Source organism: Drosophila subobscura, chromosome J (genome assembly GCF_008121235.1).
Source record: "Drosophila subobscura isolate 14011-0131.10 chromosome J, UCBerk_Dsub_1.0, whole genome shotgun sequence".
Classification (NCBI taxonomy): domain Eukaryota; kingdom Metazoa; phylum Arthropoda; class Insecta; order Diptera; family Drosophilidae; genus Drosophila; species Drosophila subobscura.
In genome coordinates, this window is record NC_048532.1 from 1,969,389 (window position 1) to 1,994,387 (window position 24,999).

Here is a 24,999-nt window from a genome sequence, read left to right on the forward strand (position 1 = left end):
GCTTGAATTGCTTAGAAGAAGAGTAACCATAATTCTCCAAACAGGGAGAGTTGCTAAGGTTTTTGCTTAGGAAGAAAAGTTTGGATGATCATTTCCAATCAGTTTCTAAATTGCGACTACTCTTATACAAATGAATAAGTTTAAATTAATTCAATAACATGTCTAAGAATGCTAGGACCGGCATAGAAGACTTAAATCCTTGGAAACCATCCGTTAAATTCGCCACTGGATTAACTCAGAGCTTCAATTGGAGAGCACACACTTTACCCCGATTTAAAGCTTTTTGGAAGGATAACCAGTTTTCAAACTAGGAATTGCGGGATTTTTATGAAATAAATGAAAAAATTTCAAATATATTTATGTATATCTTTTGGTCAAATCGATTCTATCGATCCTCAGGAGTACCTTTCATAACCGTTTCCATTCATTTTTTAAGCTCTTGGCGGGCGTCCATCGTTGGCATGACAATGGTTTAGAAAATTGAAAGGATTTTTATGGCGCAAGCGAGTGGATGCTTCCGTTCCACTCTTGGTCGCTCCTCACCATGTGGCATTAGTATGGAGACAGGAACGGAAGGTGGGCCCGCCTGCCGCTAAGTCCTGGCTCGTTGCCACATTGTCTGTTCCGGGTGTGCAACTATCTGGAGTCGACCCGATGCGATGCGATCCAGCCATGGTTGCGGCCGCCTAATGCATTATTGTTCCTGTCCAGTGAGACGAGGACAACAGTCGGGAGACGCTCGAGTCTTTATGGCGTTTCATAACTGCTCTCGAGCGTAATTTGTTTCCTGTTTACGCGCAGCAGGACATTTCACATTCATCCAGCCAGCCGCGTGCGCATTGGCGTATAAATTATTGCCCGAATCATGGACTCAGAAAACACCGAGTCCGGAGTACCGAGCGCCGAAACCACCACCAGATAGTCCAAACCAGACCGGCTCAGATCCATGGCCATGTGACCCATCTTCACTGCATCGCCCCCTGATTCAAACTCAAGTGTTTGCCCATTAATTTGCTTAGGCCAGCACCCGGGGTGGCAGCTACTTTGCGACCCTCTCCCTCCTCTCACTCTGCTGCAAATATTTGCATAAATTTGTAATAATTTTATCGTCAATTTGTGTTTTATTAGCATGTTCCGAGGCACTCTCATCTCGAATCCTCCCCCCTTGAACTGCCTTTGATTTGTGGCTGGTTGCGGGTGTTTTTCTCATTTGGCTTCTTTTTTATGTTTTTTTTTTTTCATTTTTATTAATTTGTTAAAAATTTGTCACCTTCGCTTTGTGGGCCTCAATGGCCACTGATGATGATATATGGTCTCTGATGATGAAAGAGATCAGTTGAACGGAAACTTTCATGGGAAGGTACAGAGGTTTCAGCCAAGGTGGGTCCAGGTTCTGAAGGGAATATTAAAATTATTGCATATACATACATATGTATGTATGTATGTATGTATGTACATATGTGCATATGTATTTGTAAATGTCAAATGTTAATTTACGCACCAACTAAGAAAAGATATGAGAACAGCGTTAGAAAGTGTATCATTTTAGGAATGAAATTGTTCAGGAACTGAGAAACACCTTTCACTAATCTATTTCCTGGACCTTAAACCTTAAGCCTACAATCAAAGCATCCTGCAACATTGCATTCTGTCTCATTCCGCTAAAATATGGGGAAGGGATTTGGCTTAATTTTTGCTGGGTTAGGGGATTGATTTGTCCCGTGTCCCAAGCTATCAGTCCCGATGGCAGAAATCGGACAAAGGGAGTTACAGGGCTCCACTGCAGAGCAGAGACGTGTGCGGCAGTCAGACGAACCCAAAATAACTGCCACAAGGCAAACAGATCGCAAGGAGGGAGCACAACAGACTGAGGCGGGCTGAACGAGTTGAGTTCCGTCCTGAATAGGGAGCAGCGTCTATTATGACATAATTAACTCCTCGTTTGGGCCGACAAGCGATTACATAACGCTAAATGGAGGGCAGGAGTAGGAGGGATTACGTTGCCGATTACGCACAAAACGCAAAATGTTTACATTTTTGGCAAACACCAAACGGAAGTGCAGGCTCTAAACAGCGCTGCGGACAAACAAATAACCCGTACTCGGCGAGCGGCAGAGCCAGATCCAGGGACAGATGTAGGAATGGGGGGGACTAGGCAGGAGTCGGGACAAAAGGTCCCCCAACAATGGCCAGATCCGCAAGGTCCGCACCAAGCGACAGCTGTGTCTGATGACGTCTGGTGCCCGATGCCCGATGCCCGATGCGACACAAAACCAAAAGAAAGCCGAGCCAGAAACAGAAACAGAAAGAGATCCCGAAAAGAAAGCAAAACACGGCCGAAAGAAACAGCAATGGAAACATAAATAGACAAATACAAAGTTGTTGTCGATAACTGAATTTTCCCCCTTTGTCAGTCTCTGATCTCCTCAATGGGTTAAACGCCACCAGATGGTTGTCTGGCACTCCTAACTGCCAATAGCTTAGGATTATAACTGTAGCCTTCTGAGGGCCAGAGAACAGTTGGGACACCAGAATGTGCTCTCTTTTTTTGCCAGACACTAATCACATTTAATAACAACTCGTTTTCTGTTTTTGGCCTCAACTCTGCTCAACTCATCGAACTCATCACCCTGACGAATCGTAGACAAAACCAAATTTGAGTAATCAGCCGCATTCAACAAAAATTGAAAGAGCTGAGAAACGTGGAGCATAAACACAGGTAGACAGAGAAGAGGGCCTACAAGTCTGGAGACTGAATAACGAACGGAATATTATAAAATAAAATGTATTAAGTAGGATTTGATACTCTATAAAAACAAAATTGGGTTTATTTGCTTAAATATTAACTTTTTATGTGTGTGATTATAATCAAAGTAAACAGCTCCAAATACTTAGATGTTCTATGTAAGAATTTGTTTTTCCCTAATTCGACTAATGTACAGTCTGAGCACTGTGCACCCACGTCCAAGAGGACATCAAGAGATGTACGTATGTACATATGTACGTGCAGTCTTTCCCACCGATTCACACCAGAGTAGGAGCCAGAGATGGGGTATTGGACCTCGTCTGGGGGCCCCCATAATAATAACAAAACGCAAACAACAAAAGCGCTTAAATGAAACAAAGCCAGCGGACAATGGTTGCGCATTATTTTCTAATTTATCGGCATTGTCCAACGAAGCCTCACGGCTCGGTTGGTTTGGGATGGGATGGGATTGGTTCCTCCAGCTTGGCTTGTTCGTTGTGGCACTTTGATTTGGACTCTTTTTTTCTTGACCGAAAATCTCATTGTGTTTGTTTTCATTATTGATTTAAACAAATCGAACAGCAAGTGAAGAGCGGTATTAATGCGGTTTTAATGAAGTAATAAAGAGCAAAGGCGATGATGATTGCGATGGCGAGTCATCGTTTTGCTTTTGGGGCATTCCACGAAATGCACGGTTCATTCATTAAAGAGGCCCTGATAGGAATCCAGATCGGGAAACAGAACCCATAATTATCTTTAATCTTCTAGCGCTCATCTCTAAAAACAATCCCAGCAATTAATTGCATTTTGTCATAACAAAATAGGAGTACTATAAAAGCCAATCCAAATAGTGAGATAATTTCTGCTAGTTGCAGTTTGGCACGCAATTTTACTTGTGTTGTACGTTCGGACTGAGACTGGCACTGGGTTGGGCTCTGGTTCGGCTGCGTCCGGCTGGGTCCGGCTGGGTCCGGCTCTGGGTTGGGCCAGGCCAAACACTTTCGCCTCGACTCCACTCTCTGGCAATTTGTGTGACAAATGTTACGTTCCAATAATTATGTAAAGAGCCAAATGAAAGGTTTGGCCAGTGCCTGACCTAAATGATTGAGCATTTATGTTGAACAAGTGATATCTATGGCTGCTTGTTGTTTAGTAAATTTTAAACGAAATGGTATGGATGGGATAGAACTTAGTTAGTTGTTTAGTTAGTTTCTGTCTCAAATAAGACTGTTGTTTAACACCTGCTCTGTTGGAGGAGTTCCAATCAAGAACTGTACAAGAATTCTGATATTTATTCGAACTAATCGAATGTATGACGTTGGTATTGTCCATTTTATTTGTACTCCTGTCACCGAGGTCTGTTATTACCAGGAAATGGAATGGAATCTGAGCGCTGTCTCCCCAGAGCTCAAACAAAGTCGCGACAAAATCAATATAAAGGAATCCTGGCGAGCCTTGAGCCTGGGCTATGTTAATTACAGAAAATCGTTCTATAGCCTCAGCCTCTATACTACAGCCGTTTCAGACTGACAAAACACGAAGCGACAAATTCCAGTTAAAGGTCAAGAAGAGAACAACGCGGCCGCCGAATGTGTACAAGTCAATTAACAATCGTTTGCTATGAGTCAGCTCCCGACAAGGCTCAACTACTGTTAAAGTCGGGTCTCTGGAGATCTGTTTGGTTTGACTGCTGGCCACTAAACGATAGCAAATAGAGGAGCAACAGGCTCGATTGGCTACCAACCAGCTGTGGTAGTGTCAACTGGATCTTTCAGCTGCAGCAAATTTCCTGCTGCCCCTACACTGAGCCAAAGAACCCCAAGTTTCCGATAGAAATAAGAGTAAATTGATAGAATTTACTTGGGAAAACGAATTGCTTTTTTGAATTGCTTGGTTTGATATTTAGGTTAGTAATAGGTAACATTTTACAGTGTATCCCCTGTCTCGCTCTCCCTCAGATATGCAAATGAAGAGGAACAACAAGAGCGGTTTTCAAACTATTTGTTTTGGGCCATTTGTAGCTTGACTTTTGTGTATTTGGCTATGTAATTCATAGGGTTCGATTGCTCTCCGCTGGCCCGCTTAACACTCGATTGGTTTTGTTGTTTAGCACGAGTGTTCGATCATAGAGCGATCCGATCCGATCCGATGCGATCCCCACCCCACCCCACACTCCACAGCTGCTTGCCCCTGTTCGGATATCATTAAGGTTCATTATATTAGATGTCCAGAAAAAAGGTGTTTTCTGTTTCGTTTGATTTCGTCTGGGCATTGTTTGATCTTTGTTTTCGTTTACGCTCGATACCATTGCAAATTTCGCTCCATTCGTGCCGAGATTTTGTTGCGAACATAATTACGTTAATTCTTTGTGCCCCTCGTCATATGTAGTATGTACATAGATATGAGGGTAGCGCAGGGCATGCGATATCGGTATGAGACCGCTCCCTCTCGATACATTTTTTGCTTGATTTATGATGTGACGGAAGTGTAGTGTTTCGGAATTTATTACACAAAACATTCGGAGTCTGTCCGGTATCGGATTACCAGAAATACTAGTAGTACACAGATGTGCAATCTGCGACTCTTCTGCCCACTAAAACTAAAGTGCACATTCGCCGACTGTTGATGGCCGACCCGACCAAACTTTTACTCATCTCTGCGCATACAAAAGGACTCGAAACTGTCACAAAAAGGAGCAGCCCGGCAAAGGGAGCAGCCTGTATGGCTAGAGAAAGGCTTCGATGGCCTCACAATCGAGTCGGATAAAAAATATGCAGAGCGGAATGCAAACTTTTGACGAGACATTTTTCGCTGAATTCATGTACAAAATACAGCAAAGCGTATCGAGAGGGAGCTGTGTACTCGAAGTACTCGTATGGTATCGGCGGGGTACATAAATACCTACATATTTACATATATGTACATATGTACGTATGTATGTATGGGAGAAGTGCTGGAGAGCGGGCACGGACATAAAGGATTGCTGCCAATCGAGGCGTGTAAAACCAATTAGCGCCTGAACAAAATTGTTTCTATGGCAAAAGGTTATACAACAAAAATTATGTTTCACACATGGAGAAATCAAAATGAGTTGGGAATTTAAAAAAAATTCTAATTCGTGTTAAAAATATAAGGATGTGACAATAATTGTTGTCAATATTATATCCATAAAATTGCATTGTTGTAGAAGTATCTTGTTTCTCAAAGAATCTTTTTTATTAATCCTACGATTTGAAGTGATGAAAACAGATGTAGACGTATTTTCATTATAAAACAAACTAATAAACTGCTTAAACTAGGGAGAAGAGTAAATAACACCAGATGTTTAAAAGCGCATTGTGAATATTGCATATGTTCATTGGGAAATTCTTACGTCGTGTTCCCTTTCATATTTCATTCTATGTTTAAGTACAAACGTCCGTAGCATCCAAAAACATATTTTAGGAAAACCTAAATTGACTTTTCGGGAGAATAGCTTGAAAGCTGTGTTTTTGGGCGAAATTTTGTTCAGACTTTTGGTACGCAATGAAGCGGATTAATTGGGTGAAAAAACTGGGTAACTGTAACTGCGTCACTCGGTTTCGATGGGAATGGAATGGAGCAGCAAATGGCGATTGCACAGGTGTACTGTGGCTGTACCTACGCATCGCCTATGGACGGGTTTTTTTTCAGCCTGCCCGTTGCTACTGTTACGCAAAAAGAAACAAAATACAGAAATATAAAACAATTGCGTTTAAAGAGAAAATTGGCATTGTTTGTTCAATGATCTCTATTTGTTTTTGTTACATTTATATTCGTTTTGTTTGTACTATCCGTAAATGGCTCAAATGGCGCGAAAACTGCTGCGCTTTCTATTTTATGTTTTTCTTTGTTACATTTTTTTAACCCCTACTTGCTATTGCTTTAATACATTTATTTACACTTTGTTGCGTTTTTTTTCCTTTTTTTGATTTGGGGCGCGAGTCGTTTGTTTGCCGTGCCAAGTCCTACCCGTACAACCCCTAATTGCTGCCTGCCTGCCCACTTCAGAGGACTCTGAGCTCGAGCGCCTCAGCTGCACTTATTCGAAAATATCTGATTATAACCATCAGTTGTTTGGTCTCATTCTCAGTCGCTCTCGTTCCGTCTGCCTCTCCAGCTAATTCCCAATGTTTATCTCGCGGTCCTATCGAAATTATCCACTGGCCTTAGGGGCGTGTGCGGGTTTTAGCTTTTGCGGTGTTCTAGCCACACTCCAGACTAATTTGTAAATTTCTTTTCACACACTTTTATCGCTTGCCCTGGCTGGTTATCAATTAATTTGGCTTGTTTATGCGATCGTTGATTTCGTTCCCTCAATGGAACCACAAAATGATTGCTGGGTCCCATTGCGTGGCTTTGTTTCATTGGCCATCTCGCATATTTGAGTGGCTATTTCGGGACTTGCATTTATTTTCTATGATTTGATAGTCTTTGTTGTGGTGTGTGGTTTCTGGAGTGATGATTTGCATCATCCATACACATCATCTTTAGATATGTACAAATATGTACGTATGTACATATGTATGTGTCTAAATGTACGTACCTACGTGTACATATGTATGTACATATATACTTATGTATACATGGATTAATATAAAATAAAGAGAGAAGGGACGTGTGAGACGCTTCTTACGCGTCACAACTTGTATACCCGGTACTCAGTAGGAGATCTGTACCTTAGTGGTTTTTATCAAATTTTACATATTTTCTACATATGTCATCTACATCTACATCACTTCTCTACAACACGCCCTTTCAGCTAGCCACCCTCCCCTAGAGCCACATCTTAGCCAATTAATACGATTATTTCATTGAAAATTAAATGTTTAAGATTCCCACATAAACTTAATCGATTATTCTGATCAATTATAAACTATATGTGAATCTCGAAGGAAGTTTTAATTGATGGGGAATAATAATTTGTCAAATAATGCAGATAAGCAACATACATACCGCACATCACAATTTTCAAAAAATATTTTTTAGATATTTCCAGTCTAAATTGAACAAGTAATACCTCTTTAGAAAGCCGGAAATGTATGTATTATAAACCCGCGGACATCAAGTTACTCTTGCATTGCATCTTCATGTTTTTATGGAATTTTGAATTATAGTGTTTTTTTTGTAAAATAAAAAAAAACAACTAAACTTAAATGAATGCCTTTTTTTCACTTTCAACATCTTTCTTGAGGTTTTTTCTTTAGTCTTTAATCTAATTTTTTTTTCACTTCGGCCTTACTGCCATCTGGCATGGGTCAATAAGGTCCTGCCCAAGCTTCAATATGATTTTAGCCAAGAATTCTGAAGCCACATGCCAGAACTGTGCTCTCGTTGACGGATTTGAAGTGGCAACAACTTCTTTAACATTCCACCATAAGATTTCGATGGGATTTTGGACTGAGCTATGAGATGATATATTGAAAAGTGTCAAATTTTCGAATGAAATTCAATTCCTAGCGAACTTTCTTGCGTGTTAAATATCATTATCTTGTTAAAAGATGCTTTTGAGATGCATTTTTCAATAGTAATATTACTGCCAGGATAGGAATTACTAGCTTGTGTGGGCTGGAGCTCGTAAGGCTCAACCTAACAATGCTGTTTTTCAAGAATTTGGGCAGTAATCAGATACCTTACCATATAATACACCTAGTTTCTCGTGCTTGTGACACAGGTAGCCTACGTGCGTTTTCACGAAAATTAGTCGCGTACCCATGTGCTATAATTCTGAGACGCGTAGCTTTCTGGAACTTCTTGTAATTAAATATTGCATAATCAGTTGTCTACGAACTGTCAAAACACTTACACAGCTATTTAAAATTGTTCCCATACATTTTAAGTATTTTGCATTCATCCATTTTCGACCATATTCGAAATGACAAGTTATTAGCATAAAATGTTTCTTTTCAGGGTTCTTCTTCTAGTTTAAATAGTTAAATAAGATATTAAGGGATTTAGTTTTTAGTCTGAATCTTAGGTCTCCTTTTTTGGAACGGGCACTGATTTCTTCTACGCTCCAAAAAGAGTAGTACCGATATGTTCAAATTTTCCTTTCAACAAAATATTAATCTTGACTTTTCTAATTAAATTTAATTTTTTTAACATACTTGCACTTCTTTTCATTGAACAGCAGGTTTCCACGTATTTTGCCGAAGTCATAAAAAACAAGAAGATTGAATTCAAATAAAAAGGGATTTCTTTGGGTTTCTATAGCTTGCATTCCAGTCTAATTAAAAATGTATCACTTGCTCATTTGGACGGTTCTAAAAAATAGTTTTGAAAGTGATGAGTTAGACTACTAGACTTATATTTCATTGAGCACTGTAAATATGTACATTCATGCATATATGTACATATGTATGCAAATGTCTATGTATAACCACGTGGTAGAGTGGTCGACTCTTCTACCACATCTTCGATCTCGTCGATACGTTGTTGGTTATATCGATTGATGCATTTACAATTTGTTATATTGTGTTGACTATCCATTGTCGATCGTTGTGTGCGATTTTGGCTATGACGATCGCAATTGGCGTTGCCAATTAGCGCGGCCTTTGTGGACCCAATCTGTGGCTTGATTTACATTCGATGGTGACAATTGCCTTTTGTCGGTGATAGCAAAATACGAGATCGATAATTGTTTATTGAAAACTTTTTTGGTGCAACTGTATCGACATCAATCGATTATTTATCACCTGTTGGAACAGTTTCTGTCCGAACTTTCCTGTAGGTGCTCTTCAGTTAGCCACATTTGATGGCAATTCGGGATAATATTCTCTCCGGCTTCTGGCTGAAACTGGGCTCAAGTGTTCCGGGCTCCGGCTCCCAGCCCACTTCAGTCGAATGCGCACAAAGCAAATGTTTTTCTCCCTTTCAGATTTTCCACCCCTCCATTTCCACCGCCGCCGCTGCGTCACCGCGCGCCCATTAGAGCATGTTTAATGTTATTTATTCATTAGACTCAAGAGTGCGCGAAAAATAACAATTATCAAAAAAGAAACTCCGCTTTTTTCGGTTCGCATAAAAAAGTAAAATCCGAGCCGGGGTCAGATTTCCCGAAACGATAATTGAGAGGCTGAGTGCTTACTCGTACTCTCTCTCACTCACATAAAGAACTAGCATATTTTTCGCGTTACGCTACTGCAGCTGGGCTAGGCCAGCGGGGGAAGTGCAGGATGTGAGCTTCGGTAAAAACGTTCTGTGGTTTTTTTTTATTTTTTGCCGAAAACTCCTTGATATCCTTGAAGGAGGCCAGCTGTGGTTCGCACAATTAGACAGACAATTAGGTTTGCTGAGAACGGCTGGGCCAAAAGAGTACAAAAACATATTTAAGGGTTAAATATGCGAAGCGTTTTACAATTGAGTGCGGAATACTTATTGTTGCTAAATAGGAATCAAATGCAAGGTTATTGGATTGAGTGAATCCACACAAATAAAATTACTCGTAAGTAGATAGATGTTAATTAACGTGTTAGTCTGTTATTGAATTTCCATATTCAAATCAGCGACAATGCCATGATGGATTAATGTTAATTAACAGAAGCGTTTAAGCTGATTAACAGTTCTTCTCTTAAGTCGCAAATATAACCGTTCCTCTGGAACCCAATTAATTGGTTCCCAATAATTTGACTCTTTCGGCATTTAAGTTCTGCATGCATACTTATTGTTTTGTGGTTAAGAGTAAACATAACCTAATCAGACCTACCCCACCGCAGACCACACACTATGTAAATATATTATTCCTAGGTGTTGGACACCAACACACACACGGGCTTGTACCTACATAGTACATACATATGTATGTTCATGTGTATGTTTATCACACTCATGCCAGCCAAAGGGTTATGTAACCTCTGAGAATTATGCGCTTCTGGAAGCAGAAAAACGCCACCCAACATCAGAGTAGAGGAGAGCGAACTCATCTAAGACCCAAGCTAAGGAGCAACAGCAACGGCAACAGCATCCAACTAGCGAGAGTTCCAGCACTTGTCGGGCTTTCATTTAATTAGCCACAGCTGACAGTTAGCCAAAGAAAGGATCAACAAAGGAGTGTAGGAGTGGAAGTCGGAGCTGTCATACATACACACAAACATACACTTGTACACATGTACATACATACATATAACACATGTGTGACGGGACTCGTCTCCGCCGTCGAGTTATGCCGACGGCAAATATGAAATCTGAAATCGAAAAGTCTTTTGAGCTGTTGGAGTCGAGTTTGCCTTTTTCCGCACACTCGAGTTGGCAGGCGGCCAGCACCAGCTGTCGGGTTATGCTCAAGCCTTCATGGTGGACTGGGAGAAATAATGGGTTCGAAAATGAAGTTTAAATGAAATACGAATACAGACAACGAACATGGAATAATTCAAGTTTGGCTTTAAATGTGTACAAATGTTTATTTGATGTAACAAATACAAACATTGAATAAATCAGTGTTAAGTGTAACTAGCTATAAATTTATATTTAACTAATTTACATTGTTATTGCATTTCAATCTTTAATGAAGACATACATATGTATGTAGTTTCTCTCAGTGCATCATTGCGGTTCCGGAACAGGCCCGACCACTTGACGCTGCTTCAATGGCTACAAAATGCAATACATAATGACATTTCACTTTGCAATTACAATATAATATTGCGCGGGCATTAAACGGCTTCAACTCGGAGCCAAAATGCACTCGAAAACATTCAAGTGAATTGTTGAAAGTGAAAAAGGAGAAAAGGAAAGAATTATAAATCAAAAATCAGAGAAAAAATAAAAGAGTGAGAGACGGGAGCGAGTACTGCAAGCAGTCAAGCATTAAAAATTAATTATGAATTTCTGAAATTCTGCTGCACTTGGACCAGGGCATTTCTATGATTTACGGAGTAGGTAGAGGATCCATAAATTTGACTTATTGAAGATGAAACCTCTGCGGTTCTCGGAGAGCAAAACAACAGAACACACCCTATTTCGAACCCATTTTCCTTTACCATTTGCTGGAAAATGCTCCTTGGAGGCGCCAAATGTTTTGGCAAACAAAACGTAAATTATGAAAATTATGAATTGCCTTCAGGATAGCCATGGATATAAACCATTTTTATGGCCCACTGCAGCAGACACATGCGTTCTCGATCATGGATCTACCCGTTTAGGGCTGTATCGCACCGTATCGCGATTGTCTCCTGTGACCAATGACATCTTTATTAGTTTCCACAACACTGCTTCGCCGAGCCCCGGGAAAATGTCAAAAATATCTATAATGAATTATGATGAATTGCTTTCTGTTCGCATAGAAATAAAAGGAGAGACAGAACAGACTCCCAGCCCAATGCCACGGCAACAACAATGTGATCACAACAAAAGCCAATTAAAAACTTGAGTTAAGCTGAGGCTGAATGAGAAAACTTTTCGCTACTACACGCCGCGTTGGGTATACTCTAATAACAGCAGGTAGGGCTTGAAATTGTCCATTATTTTATTCATTTCTTGAGCACTTCGATTAATTTTATGCAAAAACGAGCCAAGCTCATCTGAAAGTCAGACTACCCAAACAGTTTAATCGCAAAGCTCTCTCACTCGATGACTCAAGGATTGCGATTGCGGCAGTGCCAAAATAAAAGCTTTTAACCCAAATCCATTGCAGACATCTAAAGCTCGAACCGCCTGCTGTGATCACAACTGGGGATCAGCGCGGTAGCTGTCTTGGCAGTAGCAACCCGAAAGATAGATTTGTATCTTTTTTTTTGTGGCTGCAGCCATTTTGATTTCACGATTTTGTTTTATGACATTTTCAGTGACATTTGAAAGCGCTTTAAATGCTCAATTTACGTACATATGTATATACATATGTATATGAATATGTTTGACATTAACTGTTCAAGTTCCTTAGCCCTTGACAATTCAAAAATCATTTCAAATCGATCCCATAACAATTGCGTCAAATTATAAAGTCAGCCAGGCAGGGGCTGTGGACTGGTGGACTTTTCGACAGTTGGAGCTGGAGCTCCGAAAATCTCTTATGAGTTTGTTGTATCTTCAAGTGGCACGTGCTTTGGGAAGCGGTGAAACCGTTGCTCGCGTTTGTTTAGAGAAAGGTTTCTTTTGAAATGTGTCTTATAATACATATATGCTCATAGCACATAACAAACTGTGACAATGCATTTGAATGGCCAGAGATTGATTGGGCCTCTCAAGTAGGGGCCTTGACAGGGGCCCTGGTCGTGCAAGAGATTACGGTGGATTGGCAGGAACTCCATGATCCGCATAACTATCTCTTCTTTGCGTGTTACCGCATACACTTCTTGCACAAAAACATTCGAGTATTGCAGTAGAAATCATTAGCATTAATTAGCTAAAATCGTTAGAGTACGAGCATAACTGACCCGCTCATGTGAGTGGAAGAAAGAATAGATTTTTCCACAATCCATTTCTCCATGATCCAATCCTGGTGACCATCCACTTAAATGCTGGTAGTCAGACCATCAATAAACTGATTGAAACCATGCTAATGACGATGACTTTTTTCGACTTGATTTCCTTCTTTTAGATGACAAAATTGTAGATGCGGGAGCGCGTTCGAGGGCAGGAGAACAACAAACACTGACCGTTTAGTTCAGAGATCTCAGATCGGTAAACAAAAAATGGAAACCAAATCGATAGATTTGTGACGTTCGAAATGAATTTTTATGAGCCTGCTGCCGCGCCCCTTTCCACTGCATAAATTTTTGGGTGAACCTAAAAATATCGACCAAAATGCGAACCAGAAAAGGTAGCGAGAGGCAGTCATAAAATTAACATCTTTGACACTAAGCTCTGATTTACTTTTGTTTTAATGTTTCGGTCACCTTTTGTTCACTTGGATCCAACTTGATTTCTGTACGTAACAATATGGGGCTACCATGCCATAAGGCCTAACACGCCTACCTGTCTTGATCGTAGTCAACTCAAATTGGATTTGCATAAAGCATTCAAAACCTCTCGTGCTAATGCGCAGTCGATTAGACTAGATTGGGCAAGACGAGGCTTCAAAATCAAAATCAGAAAATGTCTTTAAAAACGTTTATTCCCATGACAGCTAAATAATAAAGACACTTGATTTGGTTCAAACGTGCACAGGCACAGGCACTACGGGTTGGTTGGATTATCTGAAGCAACAAAAGTTTACAATTTATGTAGATAACTATACGTTCAGACTGTAAAAAAACCATTCCTTCGAAGGGAAGGATTTTCATGATTATTAATACTCAACGTTTCAGCTATTATATAGTGGCAAGATCTGAAATTTTGCATTAGCTTCATCAGCACCAAGTGTAGTTTTCCATAGCCTGAGAGCAAGAATAAGAACTTAACTGAATTTTCCAATCAGAGCCTTGTTGAAGACTTCCTTAGCGATGGTTGGTACGGTAAGGACAAGGACTGGGAAAGGGACAACGAAAACACGGCAAATCCTTGGTAAACCTTTGACCCCGAGCCGGCAGCTATTTAACTTCGGCAAACACATAACATGTCCAAATTTTCGCACCGACAAAACTTTTCGCACAGCCAGAGAAGAGACGGTGCCCAAGGCGGAGGATAGTTTGTTGGTTTCCCTCGAAACAGAAACCGAGCCCGGAACGGGTTCGACTGGAATTTGCATGCACAAAGCAAAAAGGGGGAACCCAAGGGACGTGTCGCTCATAATCTTCACGCAGTCCCCGAGAGAACTGAGCTTGAGCTGAGGGGATAATGGAACATTGATTATTATTTTGATACCACCACTCAAAAGTCTTGCAAATTAAGTACGCATTTATCTCAAGTAATTTGGGTTCAAATATGCCGCAACTGCGGTCAAATTGTTGCACATAGACTCCTTCGGTCCCAGAGTTAGAGAAGAGCCGAGTCCAAGCACGATGACATTAAACAGATCTACAAGATACTATTCCTGACCAAACAGGCTGACATCAGATGGCCACTTTGTCCATTGTGTTGTCTGCAAAACGCGCTTCCTGTAGCAAATGGGCCGTCAATGGGTGTACTCGACCCGGCTCCTGCCTATGATAAATGGTCATTCAGAAGGACCAACAAAACGTCAAAAAAAGTGGCAAAGTTTTTATTCTGTTTTTATGCTGGTTGAGGGTTGTCTCAGGGATTTTTATAATTTGGGATTTTTGTGTTAATTACTGTTCTATTATGTTTATGGGGTGAAACTGGTAGATGGGCCTGTGGGAAGAGCGGGAGCGGACTTCTAAAAACAATTAATCTGGTTTCGGAATGCGTAAAGTGAGGATTTCCATTTTGAATTTAATATCAGTCCTACCTTCAAAAATGTCTTTTATTTTATGAGATGATCCTAAGGTTTTTACTCCCAGTAACTCAGTTTAATGTAAATATTTGCTCCTTTTAATTGCAATCGCTGTTTTCAATGCACTAATAACGATACGCAATTAAAAAATGTCGCCATGATTCCACTGAAAAACACGTTATTCCTTAACAAAAATATAAACAATGCCAGGCACCTAAGCGAATCGAGACCCAAGCCCAATTCCAAACCCAGATCTAAAGCCAAAACCCCAACGAGCAATTAGAAGGCCTTGGGTGTATAATGTTGTTGGACAAGAATAAAACAAAGCCAGAAAAGTAGATACACGTATATCAGGAAGCTCTCTCAAAGCTAACATTCAGGGAATCCATGGGTGCTGTAATTAATTTACGCCACTTGACTTTTGAAAACGATTCGGCAGCTGGCAACAGACGGACAATGAAGCGACGACTACGGTATTGGGCGGATGGAATATGGTGTTGGCGCCAAGTGGAAACGGAAATGCCAAAGCATGTGGAAACATTTGCCAGAGCTTGTTCCCCATGCAGAAGCGTATGAATCCAACGTAATTAAGAGCCGAGCCCCATCAAACTAAGGACCCCGCCAAGCGCGCACCGTACTCTGAAGAGGCCAGCTCCTACTCATCCTCGGGTTTGCACGATATCCACGAAATCCACTCGTTTTTTTACGCGTCACTCGCTGGACTAAGTGAATATTTGCCAGATGGACGAACCGCATATAGATGTGATGTTCTATGTGGAAGTATTCTCTGTTTTAAAATAATCTCTTTAAAGGAACATCAGTGGCTTAGACGGGGATATGGAGTAGAGAAATCTTTTCCCTTCTGTATTTTGATGGACACTTACCACTAAACGCTGCCTTTGTCTTTGCGTCCCAGGACCTCCCAATATGACTTTATGTGGTCTCTTTCTCTCTTTGCTTGTTGCTAGACAAAAAGACAATTCCTTAACCCAAATTAAAATTTTAAATACGCAATTGTCCTTTTTGTGTGATTGTCCTGTATGCCGTTGTACTATGCTACTACTGTCCGTGCTGTCATTCTCTGCAGGGTCTTTTGAAGCGAACCGCGCGACACAGAACCACCAAACAATTGACAATGACAATTGTCCTGAAGTCCCCTTCAGGGTTCGCTCTTGCCAAGGCCTGTAACCAAATTAGCATTTTTCGTTCAAGTTTTCTTTCTGCACTGCGCCTCAGTTTTTTTCCTTAGAAGTAGTTCCGTAAGAAGTGTGGAACTGCGACTTCGACAGAGACTGAGACAGAGACCCACCGCAAGGCAAAAATGAGGCCCATAAAACTCTCGCAACGAGACGAGACTCAGGGCAATAAAAGCGAACCACCGAACGGAGAGCTGTTGCATCGCGTGCCTTGCAGCAATATTTGCATTACCTTGTCCTCGTCCTCACCCTGACCATCACCGTCGCCATCACACCATCACGCATCCATGTGTAACTGTTGGGAGGTGTGATTTATAACGTTTGTAAAAATATGACAGACTTGTCGTATAAATTTTCATATTGTTAGCAAGACGGCAAAAATGCCACCAAAAGCATCTCCTCGAGCAGCTTTTGTAGCTTCTCTTCTCTTCTTATCCTATGTCATCCCCCCGATGCACCGATTCCCAATGATCTCTTAGCCGTCGGGGTCACCATTCCTTTGCTGTTCGCTTTACAGGCTGCACGTGCTCTCCTGGCAGGGTTATAAACCATTTTTCATTGTTTCTCTGCGCAGTTTGGCACCTTCCTTCAACACAAAAAGCCCCCAACTGAATGGGTCCATAAAAAGAAAGAATAAATATTCATACGTATGTGCTCTTATGTTTCTGTTTAGATATTATTCCCTTGCGCGATAAAAAAACGAGTTCGTTTTCTGCTGATGTAGGAGTACACCTTGAACGGGAGCTGAAATTGATTTACCTTTGAGCAGTTGCTTTATGTTTACATGCAAAAGAAAATTGTTTACTAAAATGGTGCTGCATGGTTTTGAATGTACATAGGTAGGAGTATTATTACTTATTATTATTATTACAGTATTATTATTACTGTACTGCAAGCAGTCAGTCATATTAATTAGTTCTGCCACTCAAGCAAACATGATGAGATCTTCATACAACCCACCCATTTTTCAAAGGGCCTCATAAAATCATAGATACGCCTGCCGACGATACCCATGTGTGTGTCAGTGTCCTTGCCTTGATCGATCAGCAGTCAGTGCTTCGTGTGGGAGTGATTGCGAGGCCTTCTCTCTGACCTAAAGTTATTAGGCAAACTGTGACCTTTATGACGGCCGTTACCTTGATCAGCGACCCGCGTGGGACGATGGGCGATCAATGATCAGCCTAATCCTAAGTAGAAACAGACGCGAGAGCCCCGCGAGTAGTTGTGGGTATTCCCGTTGAAACCCGTGAAAAGGACGCGTGTCCAGGGACAAAAGCTGACTGCCTGGCCAATCTATTATTTCCACTAATGCTAATGCTCCTGGGTTTGGACTGGATTGAGTTCTGGGCTGGTCCTGAATCGGGCCTGTTTGGCCTTATTAGTGTGTGCGTTTTTATCGAAGACAGGAAACTCCGAAATTAACCCAGTCCCAGCTTCGGAGAAGGCGGACGATTAACGCTTGCCCGCGCTGATTTCTCAGTCGGGTCGGGGTCTCTGTGAAAATTCCATGGAAATGTCACACATTCCTGCGAGGGCGGGGATGAAGGCTGCCATATAGACTCCTAAGCCTTAACCTTATCGATATTAAGCACTGGAAATGCAATACCCGATTGCATAATCTTTGAACTCTGCTTCTACAATCGTTCAACCCCTCCCCCATCCACAGAACAAGAGCGGTACCCAGACATAAACATACATATGCACGTAAATATCAGACAATTCCGGATACAAAAGGTAAAAACGCAATTCAAAAACATTAGGAAACAATTGAAGTTGTTGAAACATAAATCCCCCACCACAGTCCAACTCCTCCCTACTCCAATCCCCCACCCCATTGCCACTCGACAGTGTCCTTAAACATACATATGTATATCCTGCGTAATATTTATATGTATTCCTCCTATTATTCAGTTTTTTTTGTTGTTCTCTCGTTATTGTTGCCGCCTTTCATTGTTGTTGGGTGTTTTTCAGCGGATTTGAGAGGGAGACAGAAAGAAAAAAGATAGACAGAGAGAGAGAGAGAGAGAGAGTGTTTTTGCCTTCTGCTGTGTTGGCGATTTTTTATGTTTTTGGAATTCCGTTTTATTAGGCCTGATATTTCCTATTGATCGAATAGGAAATGGAGGTATTACTTTGTATATATGGAGAAGCAACTAAGTGCGCATTGTGACAGCATTGGCCATGGCTTAATTGAGCAGCTACCCCTGTCCTGTGCCAGTACTGTGTACTCCTCAAATAAACTCACTGAGAGAAATGGTTTGTTTTTCACCTCTGAATAGATAACTATGAATGTATGTACGAACATACATAAGTCAATGAAATATATCAAAATATGCATTAATTAGTTCATAAACAATTTCGGTCCGCTACCGCTGAGCAGGCATGACTGTACTCACACTAACTGCCTCACCGTCCTTTCGTTGAAGGGCAAAATCTCTGAAGCATATCCCACGCTGATCTAATCTGACATTTGGTAGACAATCAATGCATCGCTGCACAGATTTTCCAATAAACAAATTTGCACATGGAATAGATACACGTACTTACGGATGCATGACATGGCAAGGCATGGCACGGCATGGATGCATAACATAGATACACGTACACAGAGACAACCTCTGCTCTGTGGCAGAGATTAGCGTTTTACGCTCGTTTGAATTTTTATTATACTAAGCTTCGGGATTTAAAATTTCCCATTGTCTGGCAATTGAAGAGGGGTGGATTGTTGATTGTTTCGAGAGGAGTACGTAGTTTTAGGGTCGCTTTTGGTCAATTGCTTCTAGGAGGGTGGCCAGGAGGATGGTATTGCCTCCCTTCGAGGTTTATTTTTGAGGGTGGGGTATGATGTGTCAAACTGCAACTGTCAAAAGGAAATGTAAGCTCAACATCTAGAGACGACACTTGCCTGTGAGACGACACCACTCCTTTGTCTTTCCAGCATTTCTTTTCATTCCCTACAAATGAGCAGCCTCGAAAAAGAAAACTATTTAGTGAATTGTCATGATTCTTAGACCCAGCTCAGAGCTATAAAACATTTAACCTAGACCAAGCCAGACAAGACAAGTTGGGTTCCCGGTGTGACCGAACATGATCCTGCCAGACAGTTTGTCGCCACTCCAATGCCCATTCAAACAGAGACAGAAAGAGAGAGTGTATAAAACATTTGAAAGAAAATAGATTATGCCATGAATGAAACGAAATAAAATTTCAGAATGATCTCAGCAATTCTTTACTAATCTACCGTCCATGAGGGCGACGTTCCATTGTTTCCAAAAACTGCTGATCTTGCTAGACATACTGGCGACTGCGATCGAAAACAATAAGCCATCGGTTTGCTCGGCCAGACAGTCAGTCGTCGGATAGTGGCAGCAGGTAGGTTTTTCTCCAGGAGAGGAAGTCCCCGTTGCCCTGGCCATTGTCCATTGACCATAGTTTATGCGTCTGCTTAGGATCAGATCCCATTGTTGGCCACACGCTTTTCGTAGAACAGTGTGTGACAACCGGTGGAACAGAAGGGAGACACTGGGACACAGAGGGTCCCGTCCGGGACAACGACTTCTCCGTTGACTGCGCCCCATACAAAATACAGTTCTCAATTCAGTCTAGTTTCCATTATCATCCATTTATTTCGATGCTTTTTTATTCCCAATGTGTTGCTGCTTATTAATGTGGAAATGCCTCTCCAAATTGGAGTGTCATTTGGTTTGATAGTCTCAAAGAATGGCTTCGATACACAGCCGAGTTGTTAGGGCAGAACTTTAGTTTCCTTTTGTTCTACCCTTAGGCTCGTAAAAAAGTGTGAATGGATACTCAGTGGATCTTGAAAGGAAACTGTAACCATTCAAGAAACGTTTCGTATGCCGTGGCTGATATGATAAACATCATTCTGACTGGGGTGACGTTTGATAAGGAACATGTATAGTGAACTATTTTCTTCCATATCTAAACGAAAGCGTATCTACTTAAGCAATTTTTGTTTCCGAAAATGGACTAATTCATCATTTTAATGTTTTTCATAATGTTGTGAGCTGACGGTAACGATGCGAATTAGTATAGCTTAAACATTACAGCCTTAATTCTCAATGATTTCAAATTATCGATTGATTCTATATACACATGTATGTATGTACATATATACACCACATAAGTATGTATCTATGTACATAATATACATAAATGTACATATATATGTATGTATGTATGTATGTATATAGTATGACCATATATGAAATATGTACACATGTATTTACATATGTACATACATATGTATATATGTATGTAGCAAGGGTTGTTGGACTATGCTGAACCGTTTAAACTTGCTTTTGGACTGACTATGCTCGGACAGCAAACATAAAGTGCGATTAGTGAACCCAAAGAGCTTGTTGAAATCTGATGTATCTGAAACAATTATTAACTAAAAATGTATCATGTAAATCCATGAACTCAGGGGTTCCTAATAAAGTAAGAAATCTTTTGTACAGAGCACCTCATGGTTGGAATAGATATAGTGAACAGATCATAGAATCACTTGGAAACTATGAAATAAGTCTGGAAACGACTTTCTTTGGATAATTTGTCTTCCTCTAATGTTTGTACTTATGTATGTACATATTTACATATGTACATACATATGTATTGTATATATGTATGTATGTTTGTCAAAGCTCGGAGAAATGTACCGAATCATTTAACAATCATATTACAATACTCTAATCCCACTCAGCTCAGCTCAGATCAAGAGAGTAGAGCATAATACAACCCTCATCCAAACATATGAGTGCACTCATGTCCGAAGCAATAATCCTATAATATTAATGATTCCAGATCAAGAATAGAGAGAGAGAGAGAACTATTCACATTTCCTTATGGAAACCCTATGTGCAGTCAGCGACCCACACAAATTATACGATACATAAGGTGCAACCCTGTCCCCGACTCGCTAGACAGCATGTCGCCAAAAAAAAGACATGAAGGAGTATGTGTGGAGAAGAAGGCGAGCAGCGGCAGCAACAAAAGGGAAGAACCAAAAAGTAGCAGACAAGAGACAACAACACGCACAATGAGAGCGAGACAAAAATACAATTGAAGAAGAGAAGAAACAAGACAAGAGGATCACTTACGAAGTGTGAGGGACGGGACAGCAAGAGAGGAGATGCAAGGGAGCAGAAAACAATGGCCTCCTACTCAGTCGTGGTAACTGATCTCGATCGGTCGGTCTGGTCTGTCTCCCTCCCTGGTTAGTATTGCTGTCTCTCTTGCCGTTCCTTAAGCGAGCCCGTGCCCTGAGGCCATTTGACTTTTGTTGTGCCTTGCACTTTATTTTCATTTGTTTTGGGAAATTCCCAAATAAAAGGTAGTTAAAGCCAAGACAATGCCAACACACACACGCACTGAACAGGTGGTCCTCCACAGCCAGTCGTCGGGGTAGGGTCGTAGGATGACATTGAGAGAAGCACCTGAAGCACACAGTGGATTTTCCCAGGCTCAACTCTCCTCTCTTCTCAAGCCCAGCTGGGCAGCCGCAGGAACATCAACGCAGGAAGTAAGCCGCTCTCTAAGCCGGCTTTTACTTATCAGTCCATAGGATACATCTCATACGACAAATCTCGAGCGAACCGAACATAACGGTTGGCTGGTCTTGGCCAAATTTAAATAACCGCAGCTCAGCAGCGATTTGTATAATTAGAAGCCGCATGCAAATTGTGGGAATTTCTGCCTTGCTAAGATCACTGCAGCTCTTCGCCATCGACAGTGGCAGGCAGAGGCATTCGTTTCATAGCAAAGATTCTTGGCATTTGGCTGATTTTTATACCCGGTACTCGAAGAGTAAATAGAGGATATTGTATTTGTGCAGGAAAAATGTAACACACAAAAGAAGGCGTTTCCGACCCCACAACGTGTATACATATATTCTTGATCAGCATCAATAACCGAGTCGATCTGTCCGTCCGTCTGTCCGTCCGTCATGTTGAATGCCTGGATCTCAGAGACTATAAAAGCTAGAGCCACCAAAGTTTGCACCCAGATGGCTGTATGCTCACACTGCTACAAGTGTATTTAAAAAATTTCCCACGCCCTCTTAGGCCCCCGCAAAAACGAAAATCTGCTGTATCCACAATTTTGAAGATAAAAACGCCATTCCGTAGGGAATGAGCATGTCTATCACCGAATTGAGATCTTTAACTCTTTGAGTATCGGGTATATTATGAACTACTGATTCTAACGGACCGGACGATGCCAATACCGAATCCCTCCGAATCGAATCCTTTGCTCCTTCATGCAGGGCTCTAGTTTATATGTATGCATGTACGTATATCCATACATATGTATATACGTATACATATACATGAGTACGATTTGAGATCGCAAAGTCAAGGATAGTCAAGGGTTAAAGTTTAAAAATGATTTATGAGATCCAGATCGAATTCAAAACCATTTCCAGAACCGACACAATAACCCAGAAAATCACGGAAAAAATGTCAAATGAAATTAAAGAAAATTGCAAGATTCGCCTTCGTTAGGCAATCGATTGTCATGGAAAGGTCGCGACCTGAACCCTTCTTCCTTCTTCCTTTTAGTATTTTTGTTTTCGCCGTCAAGAAATCAAATCAGGATTTCGGCCTCGACTTGAGCACCCCTTCGAAAAATCATGAAAAATAGGGGATCTCACCTGCGTAGTTGACAAAAAAAAGTAAAGCAGATGAGAAAAGGACATGTTGTTGAAATTAAAAAAAGGGTCACGCACCTTTTTACATTTGCCAAAAAGGAAGGAATAAAAAGATTCTAGGGTTTTCGACTTGATTGAGTTTTTGCGTTCAATGTGAGCGAACTCTGATCTGCGATCTGTGAACTTCGATCGGTTCAAAAGGTGCAAAATAATTGAGTTCGAAAGGTTGTGAACAAAAAATTTGCAAGTATGTAATTGTCAGGGATTGACAAACGCGCCAAGGGCGGCAGCAAAAAGTAGTTTTTCCTTCTCTTCTCCCTCTCCTATTCATTTTTTGGGAAAGGGTTGCGGCAGGAAAGGAAGAGTTGAAATTGAACTTAACTCCTTTGTTGTGTATTTATTGGCATCAGAGCAGGAAAAGTAGAGCAGATCAGTGTGGGACTTGGCAAAGGTTCTTTTTGCATTCGCGATCGAACAATGCGATCCTGATTGCAATAACATGCAAAGCGAAACAGAAGAGGAGAAATTTCGTCCCGAAAGGCCACCAAAAGAAGTGTTTGAACATTCGGGAAGTATGTTGTATGTGTAGACTTGCAAGGAGTCGCACTTATGATTGGATTGGATAGGATTTCGCTGACGGATCTGGTAAAGGTTACATACAAATTAATGCAAATAAAAGAATGGAAAGAAGTTGTCAGCTTCTTTCTGCATAAATGAAATCCAACGCATTGATTGATTTGTATTAAGTCTGAAAAGGGTCGGGATGCCAATTTGTGCTTGCAGAATTTTTCATAGAATCCTTTCAATTATTTTCTTAAAAGTTTGAATATTTTTCATCTAACATATAATAGATCCACAATTATATATGACATAGTGTACACGATCATTGATCTAACGATCCCCTATACTTCTATAGTTCGCTTCTCAATTCTCAATAAATGACCGTTTCATTGAATACTGTATGTGAAACCCGATCTGTATGATCACTCCAACTTCTTTCAAAGGTTTTGAAAGATATCCGCGAATTTTTCCACCAAATAATCCTTGATAGAATGACCATAAAGATCTGTGCGAACGTTTTTGCGATCACTAAAATTTCGTTTAGCGGTTTCCCCCAAGAAATGATCAATGGCCCGCCCCTCGGGTAGATCACATCTTCACCAAAAGATCACAACGCGGCAACCGACAGACGGAAGATAAAAGAGCAAAGCTAACTAACAATTCAATAAAGTATCACTTTACCCCCTATCCCATCCCCATCCCCATCCCCTTCCCAGAACCGCATTCAGTCGGAATTTGCAAATCAAATGCATTGATTCCAGAGCCCATTCAAAACCAATCAAGTGTGTGTGCCAGCGATCTGGCCAAAGCGATATATGTACATACGTATATGCAAATATCAAATATATTATGCATAAAGATTCAATTTCATTGCACAACAATAGAGAATTGCAACCGTGGCGAAAATGAAGAGAAACTACCACCCGTCATACGTTTTCAATCTTGAATCGATTGTGCGACATTTGTACTCGTTGCGTAGCGAAGATGCCCTTTTTGCCAATCCAAGACACAGGACATTTGGCATTGGAATTAGCCCGCTGGCATTTGCATGCATCTCAAATTCATTGACATCACCTTGGCTACTGTTTGTTGATTTATAATTTATTTTCTTGATTTTCTTTCGCTTAGAGATCTTGAGGCGACTGCGGCAGCTGGCTTGCCAATTGCGGTTTCCTGAAGTGCAGCGCACCATCAAAGTGTCATCCATCATTTTGATGGGTTTTTTGCATTTTGCTTAACTTTTTTTCCCCCTCCATGTTTGTTTGTTGTTGTTTATTTACAGCGCTGTGCCTCCTCGGTGCAAAGTCACACGGATCTCTGTAATTGAATCTTTTATCCTGACTTAAAGATCGCTGGGAAACTTTGTGCGTACGCCTTTGCAACATAATTCGGAAATGTTAATACCCTGTCCTACCATCCAAATCAATAAAAACCTTTGACTTTTCAGTGTAGCTCTGAGCCACATATCAAGTCCATAGCCTCTCATAAGTATAAGTAAACTATAAACATACATTTTTGGAGACACTTTCCAGCTTCTCATAAT